The following is a 10,231-nucleotide window of genomic DNA, read 5'->3' as shown; positions in this document are numbered from 1 at the left end:
GGGGATGAGGAGGCCACAGATACCAAGATTGGGGGATGAAAAGGGCACACATACCAGGATTGGGGGATGAGGAGGCTACACATGCCAGGGGATTGGGGGATGAGAAGGCCACACATACCAGGATTGGGGGATGAAGAGGCCACACATACCAAGATTGGGGGATGAGGAGGCCACAGATACCAAGATTGGGGGATGAGGAGGCCATACATACCAGGATTGGGGGATGAGGAGGCCACACATACCAGGATTGGGGAATGAGGAGGCCACACATACCAGGATTGGGGGATGAGGGGGCCACGTATACCAGGATTGGGGGATGAGGGGTGCCATATGTACCAGGATTTGGGGATGAGAGGTGCCATACATACCAGGATTGGTGATGAGGGGGGCCATACATACCAGGATGGTGAAATTTTCCAGTAGCTGCTGCATTTCCTACCCTAGGCTTATACTCAACTCAATACGTTTTCCCAGTTTTTTTGTGGTAAAATTAGGGGCCTCGGCTTATACTCGGGTCGTCTTATTTAAAACATACGGTATTTTAAAATCAGTGAGTACGTGGTGCCCATAATACTGCAGGACTGTGTGGTGCATTATACTATATGGGGGCTGCATTTTACCCTTTGGAGTGTGAAATATACTGTATGGAGGACTATGGTGAGTGCATTATACTCTATCGAGGACCATGGGAAGTTCATTATACTATATGGAGGATTATGGGCGGTGCATTATACTATATGGAGGATTTTGGAGGGTGCATTATACTATATGAAGGATTATGGGTGGCATATTATACTTTATGGAAGTCTATGTGGGGCCATTATGATATTTTGAGGGCTATGTGGGGGGCCATTATACTGTATGAAAGCAATTATACGGTGTGAAGGTTTGTGTGGGGTCCATCATACTGTTTGGAGGGCTGTGTGGGGCCATTATACTGTTTGGAGGGCGAGTGTGGGCCATTATACTGTATGTAGGCCCATTATACTGTATGGAGGGCTGTTTGGGAGTCACAGTTGGGGGAATCATACTGTGTTAGGGTCAGCATATGACTCGCCCCCTGGGCCGTGGGGCACTCGGAACCGGGCAATAGGGAAACGGTGGGAGTAGTAGTGGCAACCCGGTTCCGTGGCTCAGGGTGATCAGGCCAGTGGTAGTCCGTTATGTGCTGATGATTATGTCTGACTACACCACCCGTGGATTGCGGTTATTAGGAACCACCGCTGCATGCAGACCGCTGGGGCTGATGAGGTGTGCAGCTAGGGTAGTGTGACTCCCCATGGGAAGAGTGCGGCCCCAGGGCAGTATAATGGGTGGTGGGAGTGATGGTGGTGAGAGTCCCAGTACCGGTAGTGCTGGAGGCGCGAAGGAGCACACCGACAACAGGTTGCAGTCCAGGGTCTTTACTAGAACAGGTAAACTGACCCATAAACAGTCCCGGCTAGGAGGGGACCTGGATGTCTGAGAGCAATTGGGAGATTGGCCCTGGTCAGGGTGAGGGTGTAGGCCTACCGTGCTTTCTGCGCTCCTTCTGACTATCTCCTCCTTATAGGATAACAGCCCACGCTTCCGAGCTCTCCGTGTATTCTCGCCTGTATGACCTGCGACGTGGGTTCCTTTCTGCTCCCAGCCTTGTACAGCTTTGCTGGTCCCTTCTGTTGTGGCAGGGCCTCCAGGCTTCTTAGGCCAAGGAATATACAGTCCCCTGCGGACTGGTTATCTGCTGGAGGATGTGGAATCCTCCCAGCCTCAGACACCAAAGTCTGGTAAATCAAGTCCGTTATCTGCCAAGACAGGCTCTCTTCGCCTCTTGTCTCTGGCTTGTGGCTCTCCTCCTGCCACACTTCCTCTTAGGGTGCAATACAACTGTCCCTCTCTGCTCTGGGACCTGAATCCTGAGACAGGTCGTCCAGTTCTCTCTAACCCTGCCCCCAGTACCAGCTTTTATAGGGGCAGCCAGCTCCCCCTACTGGCCTGAGACAGGAGGCATTGCATGCTAATGTTCCCCTGAGTAGAGAACCTCCCCCTTGCTCTCAGACACAGCTTTAATTACACTTGTGGCATCCAGGCCAGGGTGACACACATACTTGGCTTTCCCCACTAGCGTTAGGGGTGCAGCTACCAGCTGGGTGTACAGGTAGGGCAGGCAGCTGTCTGCGGGTCCTTTGGCTTACCGCAGGCAAGGCAGGCTCACTGTCAGCAGAGGGTTGACTCTCCTGGGCTGCTGGTACAGGCTCTTCTGCCTCTGGAACCGCTTGCTCCTCTTCACCTACCGGCTCTGGTGTTGGTTGTTGCTGTGCCGGTTGAAGGAAATGCAGGACGGGTACCACTATGGCATCATTTATGCGAGTCCAGGACTGAGGGAACTCTCAGAGTACGGTGCTGATAATTTCTTCCTTGTCCTCTGTGGGTTCAAGGTCACTCTGATCCTCTTCTGCACTACGGAGTTGCTCGGGGCATCTTTTGAGGTGGTCTCTGGAGACGGTACTAGTGGTTTCTCCTCCGTCCTTGGTGATCACGCACACCTTCGGGTTGTCGTGATCAGACTGCAGTACGGTGTAGGGTTCCCTTTCCCACTGGTCGTCCAACTTATGTAGCCTTCTTTTTCGCTTTAGGACTTGCTCACCAGGTTCTAGGGGACCAGCAGGGGTGTGTTGGTTGAAGAGCCTTTCTTGCCTTTCTCTCACCTGGGCCAGGCTCCTCTCCACACTATCCTGTACCTTCTTGTACTGCAGTTGCCTTTCCGTATCCCAGTCTGCATCCGGGGAGGTGTCCTCAGGTGTTAGGACTCCCATCTCCAGGTCTACGGGCAGCTTACCCGGTCTGGCTCGCATCAGGTAAGCCGGGGTGCAGTTGGTAGCATTCACCGGGATGTGATTGTATAAGTCTATCAGGTCCGGCAGTTTTTCTGGCCACAGGCTGCGTTCCTCCAGGGGCAACGTCTTCAGGAGATCAATGACTATGTTGTTCATCTTCTCACACATCCCGTTGGTTTGTGGGTGGTAAGGCGTTGTACGAATTTTCTTACAGCCATAAAGGTTGCAGAACTGGAAGATTTCAGCCTCGAACGCTGGACCCTGGTCTGTCAGGACCTGTTCCGGATACCCGTGTGGACGGCAGAAGTATTGCTGGAAGGCTCTGGCCGCTGTTTGGGCTGTCAAGTCCTTTAACGGGACCACCACTAGAAAACGGGAATAGTGGTCCACGATTGTCAGGGCATAGATGTATCCTGACCGGCTGGGAGCCAATTTGACATGGTCCAGAGCTACCAGCTCAAGAGGCTGCATGGTGACGATGGGCCTCAAGGGTGTCTTCTGGCTGGCACGGTCCTTCCTCCTTAGGTGACAAGGGCCACAATCTCTGCACCATTTTTTTACAGCTCCTCTCATGCCGACCCAAAAGAACCTTCCTCTTAGCAGGAACTCCAGTTTCTTCCAACCGAAATGCCCCGCTCTGTCATGGTAAGCCCCCAGGACCATAGCTGCATCTCGCCTTGGGACCACGACTTGCCAGGTCAGCTCGTGCGTCCGGTGGTTGACAATCCTTCTGCACAACTTGCCTTCGTAGAGGAACAGCTTGCTCTTCTCTTTCCATAGCTGCTTGGCTTCCTCTGGGGCATCTTGATCTAAGCGGGCGTCTTCCCGGGTCAGCAGATCTTTCACCAGGCGGATGGCAGGGTCACTATCTTGGGTCTCGGCCCAGCTGTGGTGAGGTAGGGGATTGATCATCACGGTTGTTTGATCCTCCTCCTTCACGCGGTGGGAGTATTGAGCGGCTCCATACCGGTGAAACGCGGGGAGTTCTACCTCCTCCCGCTCTTCTGGGTCTTCGTCACCTTCAGGTAAGTGAGGCATCCTCGATAGGGCGTCAGCGTTGGCATTGGTTTTGCCGGCCCTGTACTTGATCACGAAGTCATAGTTAGAGAGACGAGCCATCCACCGCTGTTCTAGGGCACCCAGTCTTGCATTGTCCAGGTGTGTCAACGGGTTGTTGTCCGTGTACACGGTGAACTTTGCGAAGGCCAGGTAATGCTTGAAGCGTTCTGTCACGGCCCACACCACCGCCAAGAATTCTAGCTTGAAGGAGCTGTAATTCTCCGGGTTCCTCTCGGTGGGCCTCAGCTTCCGGCTGGCGTACGCGATCACCCTTTCTCTGATCTGTTGGTTTTGGGACAGTACGGCTCCCAGTCCCACATTACTGGTGTCCGTGTGGAGAATAAAAGGCTGGCCATAATCAGGGTAGGCCAGATTCTCATCCCCCGTGAGGGCCATCTTTAGCTGGCGGAAGGACTCCTCTTCCGGTTTATCCCACTTGAAGGGTGGCTTTTGACTTCTGTACTTAGACTGTCCGATCAGGAGGTCCTGCATAGGAGCTGCCATCTTGGTGAACCCGGGGATGAACCTTTGGTAGTAGCCTACCAACCCGAGAAACTGTCTCACCTCTTTGATGTTCGAGGAGCTTGGCCAGCTCTTGATTGCCGTGACCTTGTCAGGGTCGGGGGCCACTCCTTCTGCGCTTACCACGTGCCCTAGGTACTGGACCTTTGGTTTCAGCAGGTGACACTTCGATGGTTTCACCTTCAGGCCATAGCCTGCCAGGGCTTCGAACACCTCGGCCAGGTGCTTTAGATGGTCCTCGTAGGTCTTCTAATAGACGATTACGTCGTCCAGGTAAAGGAGGACCGTCTCGAAGTTTCGGTGCCCTAGACAGCATTCAGCCGCTGGAAGGTCCCTGGTGCGTTTCAGAGCCCGAAAGGCATACAGTTGAATTCGCTCAGTCCCATCGGGGTGGTGAAGGCGGTCTTCTCCTTGTCAGCCTCTGCCACAGGAACCTGCCAGTACCCGCTAGTAAGGTCCAAAGTAGAAAAGAAGTTAGCTGATTTTAGTGCAGCTAAAGACTCCTCTATTCTAGGCAGCGGATATGCGTCTTTGTGGGTGATACGGTTGATTTGTCTATAGTCCATGCACATTCTCATTGTGCCGTCCTTCTTTTTCACCAGAACCAAGGGGGCTGCCCAGGGGCTACAGCTATCTCTAATGACCCCAGCTTCCTTCATTTCTCTTAGCATGCCCTTTGCGTTCTGATAATGTGCAGGGGGTACAGGTCGGTGTCTTTCTTTTATCGGTGGGTGGCTCCCTGTGGGGATGTGGTGTTCTATCCTTTTTACTCTGCCGAAGTCTAGCGGGTGCTTACTAAAGACTCTCTCGTACTCCTGTACCTCCCGAAGGAGGCCTTCCGACAATTAAGGAATACTGATACCTATACTAAATTGTCACATAATCCTACGGTATCTTTCTCTGCGGCACTTCAGGGGATCCTCGGTCATGCATGCGACCAGGGAATTATTGATCGAAAAACTGTTGAGGCCCTGACAGTTCGTTTTCCTCGGATTGCCACATTCTATCTCCTCCCCAAGGTACACAAGGACCCCACCAACCCACCGGGACGTCCGATAGTGTCTGGACAAGGGGGTCTGTGTGAACCAATCTGCAGATATATCGATAGTTATTTAAAACCTTTGGTCGAGACTCTCCCTTCGTTTGTGAAGGACACTACGGACGTCCTTACTCGGGTTGATGGTGTCCTTGTCGAGCCAGGCATTATCATGGTCACGGCTGATGTGGAGGGTCTGTATACGTGTATTCGGCATGACCTGGGCCTTGAGTCGGTTCGCCTCTTCCTCGGAACCTCCGATCTGGACCGCCCGTGTCGTGAGTTTCTCCTCGAGCTGCTCCACTTTGTTCTCTCGCATAATTACTTTCTATTTAAAGATGTCATGTACCTCCAGTGCCGTGGCACGGCTATGGGGGCGGCCTGCGCGCCGTCGTATGCCAACCTCTTCCTGGGTGCTTGGGAGAGGGATATTTTTGGTGATGACGGCGTGCCGGCCGTGGACCATGTCGTGTCATGGATGAGGTACATTGATGATATATTGTTTTTTTGGCGGGGGACGGTGGGGGAGCTTGAGGAGTTTATGGGACACCTAAACACCAATTCGCGGGGTATCAAACTTACTTATACCTACCATACCAAGCGTATTGATTTCCTGGACGTGAGTTTGGAGATTGATGCATTTTCGGCTATCCAGACTGACGTCTTCAGGAAATCTACGTCGGTTAACTCTTTGATCCACGCGAAGTCTGCCCATCATTTACCCATGATCCGGGCCGTCCCGATCGGACAGTTCCTGAGGATGAGGCGTATCTGTTCTACAGACTCTAGGTTTGAAGCCCAGGCTGCCGACCTCACTAGACTGTTTCGAAATCGCGGCTACAGTAACCGAAGCATTAGACGTGGCTATGATAGGGCACGGAGCGCATCTCGCAGTGGTTTACTATATTCGAATCGCGCTGGCCAGATGCGAGGCGGGGACGGGTCTGGGATGATCAGGTTTATCTCATCCTTCAATCATGAATGGGAAGGGATGCGTCAGATTCTGAGCCGCCATTGGGCGGTTCTAGGGACCGAACCTCTACTTCGTGACCATCTCGCACCCTTCCCGTCTATGACCGCTCGTCGAGGGAGGAATTTGAGGGACCTGCTCGTCTCAAGCCACTATGTCCCCCCTGTATTTAACCCGTTTGGCTCTCGCGGTCCCACTGTGGGATGTTTTCCGTGCGGCCACTGTCTTGCCTGCGCCAATGTCCTACGTAGTGCTATTTTCACGTCCTCTGACAGCTCCCGGGAATTCAAAATCTTACAGTACATCTCATGTGGCACTAGTAACGTAATATACTATGCCACTTGTGGATGTAATTTGATTTATATTGGTTTGACCTCCCGCGAGCTTCGGGTCAGGGTACGTGAGCACGTGCGGGACATTGGCGCGGCCAAGACAGTGGCCGACCCCCGGGAGCTGAAGACGCTTCCTAGACACTTCAAGGCCGCCCATGGATGCGATCCGAAAACATTGCAGATACGCGGCATTGAGGCGGTGCGCCTTGGCTCTCGGGGTGGTAACATGAAACAGCGCCTGGCTCAGAGGGAGGCGCGATGGATCGTGAATCTGGACACCGTGAGCCCACATGGTCTGAATGAGGCCTTAACTTTTGCTGCATTTCTCTAAATAAGAAGGCATATATATTATACTATTATTATATTCTTTTATGTTCCTTGGCTCTATTCTCCTGTTTTTCTGGTTATCTCTGGAATCTTGTTCCCATGTGTGAGTCTCCTTCTTTTAACTTTGTTTATATTGCTCATTTTTAATACTTTTTTATTGTCCTCTTATTTAGTATTGATGTGCCGTACAACCGTTGAATATCCCCCTTTTTCTGGGGACCACTTCCGCTGTTTCCAACAATTGTCACCATCTGGACATCTGTATGAAAATGCAACATCATAACCTCCCATGAGCATTGGATTATGAATAATTATATGGATGATGTGGTATACTTTGTATTTTACCAGGCATTATATACATATCTTTTCCCTTTGCCTTACGCACATATTTACTATGTAGCCCTCTGGGGTTATTATTGTTATCCCTTAATATCATATGTGGTGATTCATATTGTTATATCTACTATGTGATGGACGATTGACATAAAAGGGATTTGATTGTTTTGTATAATGGTGATTTATCTGTGGCCATAATGATATCTGTGAGCCATTCCTAATCCCGCTTATAGGGCTGGTCTTTTGTAACATCGATATACGCTGCGCGCATGCGCGCCGTGTGGCTTCCCTCTGGAGCGCGTGCCCCGCTATCTGTCGTCTCCGGCATTGTGTTGTCCACACGTGCTAGGGGGCGTGACGGCCTGGTCACGCGCTCCCGACAGGTGGCCCACGGCGCATGCGCCAATATGCGGAAGTCGTGTTATCGGGACGATCACGTGACACGTCACGTGATCCTCCAGTTCTCCATATTTAAGGTCCTCATGCACATCCAGTGATCCGCCTCTTGAGAAAGCCTTACGGTTGAGGGCGAAACGCGCGTCGAGGCGTTTTTTGTCCACATGGGCATTTGGCACTGAGCACTTTAAACCTCTGCATCCTTGGTAAGATGGCTCCTCTTATAATATTGAGCGAAGGGAACATTTGGGTGGTCTTATTGTCTATGATGATGTGATTCTACATACTGTCTGTTCTGCTACAACTGTTCCTTGAGTCAGCCTCTTGCCTTAAAGGTCCCCACTGCATTATTTTGATACCTGACATCCCCATGTGGGGTTATTATTGTGTCTCTGCATATTATCTAGTGCTACTATCCCCTGGATTCTTTGTGTGTTCCCCATTTTCTAGTGCTATTAATTGCTATGATTACTTTGACATAATCATGTAAAGTTTTGATATGTAATAAAATAATACTCTTGATATGAATCACTCTTTTTCCTCTTTTGTGTTTGGAGTGGAATTTATGCTGACCGTATATTATTGCACACGGTTTATCAGCTATGTTTCTATGTATTTACATAGGGCTTTTGTCTGTTTGCTATCCTGTACCACCCGGTAGACTCCTTGTTTTTGGTGCAAGGGAGTGGAGTCAGCACCCACGTGGAGTTTCTGGCACCAGTCCTCCTTTTGTTTCTGGGAGCCATTACCCTCCACCTGAGGAGATGGAGGCAAGGGTTCCACGGCGCTGATAGCTTTGTGTTCGACAACAAACAGTTTGGCGAGTGGTAGCGTACCTGGGTAAGTGTACTTCCCTCTCCCCAATGTTGAGGATGCGGACGGGCACCCTCCCATGACGGACATCAACCACCCCCCGGGCTGTCAAAATGGTGGGCCTGCTGTCTGAGTACACGGGTTCTACCATGGCTTGGTAGTCTCTACCTCTCAAACCAATTGCAGTCCGACACCAGATCATCATTTCACTTTTGGGAGGCATGGAAATGGGGAATGGGTCACTCAGTCTTACGCTACCGATCTCACCACCAGACAGTTCTACCTGCTGCCGTCTCATCAGGGCTTTTATCTCCTTGTTGAGGACTCTCTGTTGGCTGGAACTAGCATTCACCGCCACCTGTTGTAGAATTACAATTACCTCTGAAAGACAATTTTCAATCACGTTAGTACCCACAGTTATTTTAGGGTGACTTTCACAACGGTCAATGTCCACAATAATTACTCCCTGTGCCGGTAGTTCAACTTTACCAATTTTAATGGTCATCTCCTTGAACCCCATCTGCGGCAACGGTAAGCCATTACTGGCGATGATGCTCAAGTTACTGTCTGGATACCGTGTGATATCTGCATCAGTCCAATACTGCTTAAAAAGAACATAAGGGATAGTGGTTACTTGCGACCCTGTATCCAGCAAGGCGCTCATGGGGATACCGTCCAGCACCACGGGTAAAACCGGGCGCCCCCCAACATACTTATCACGCCAATTATAAGGGCCTGGTGATCTTATGCCTGGGGGTTGGCCCTCTGCCCCAGGTTGGACCCGTTTAAATTATGGTACCTGGAAATGTGTCCGGGCTGGTTGCATCGACGGCAAATGGGCTGTCCATCCTCTGCGTAGTGGTCCGTGGGCCTCCCTCGGAACGACGGGATCCTCCTCTGTCGACGCCACGGGACATCCTCCGGACTTGAAGCCAGTTCGATGGGTCTTGACGGGTCCACTTGCAACGCCTGGGCGGTCCTGAACAATGCCGCGACGCTCCTGGTCAGCTCCTGGACTTGGTGGTGCAGGTCTTTCGACGGGGCTTGGTTCAGGGCCTGTGCATCAGCCCCCACGGGGTCCATAGAGGAGGGCGCCGCCTCCTGGTGGTAGGTGAGAGCAGGGCGCCGGGGGTTTATAGCGCCACTGGTTGCAGATTCACGGAGCACCCTTATGGCCCTGTCCTTAAATTGGGCAAAGGTCAGGTCGGCGTTCTGAAAGAACATGAGGCGCAGTTGGGCCCTGTGGGCGCTAGACAGCAGACCTTCTATGAATTGTTCTGTTAGCAGCTTATCCGTTTCCTGCACGCTGCCAGGGTCAGTTTGTTGAATAGCCCTCAAGGCTTCCTGCAGATTTAGGGCATAGTCTCCGATGCTGTCCTGTGCCCGCTGCTTACATCCATAGAACCTCATTTTAATCTCAGCGGAGGTACGTGTGTCAAAGGTACCCCGCAGCCGGGCCAGAATACCCTTCACGGTCCTTTTCTCCTCAGTGGGCCATGATTTTACCTCCCTTTGGGCTGCGCCAGTTAACTGCCCTGTTAGTATGCTGACCTTCTGTTCCTCTGTCAGGGGGTAAACCTGGAACAAACTGTACAGCCTTTCTTTAAAGTCAGTTAGGGCATGG

This window comes from Phyllobates terribilis, unplaced genomic scaffold, assembly GCF_046119375.1.
Source record: "Phyllobates terribilis strain yellow unplaced genomic scaffold, ASM4611937v1 Scaffold_374__1_contigs__length_1864666, whole genome shotgun sequence".
In the NCBI taxonomy this organism is placed as follows: domain Eukaryota; kingdom Metazoa; phylum Chordata; class Amphibia; order Anura; family Dendrobatidae; genus Phyllobates; species Phyllobates terribilis.
The sequence above is the reverse complement of the archived record's forward strand: the minus strand, read 5'-3'. Positions refer to the sequence as shown.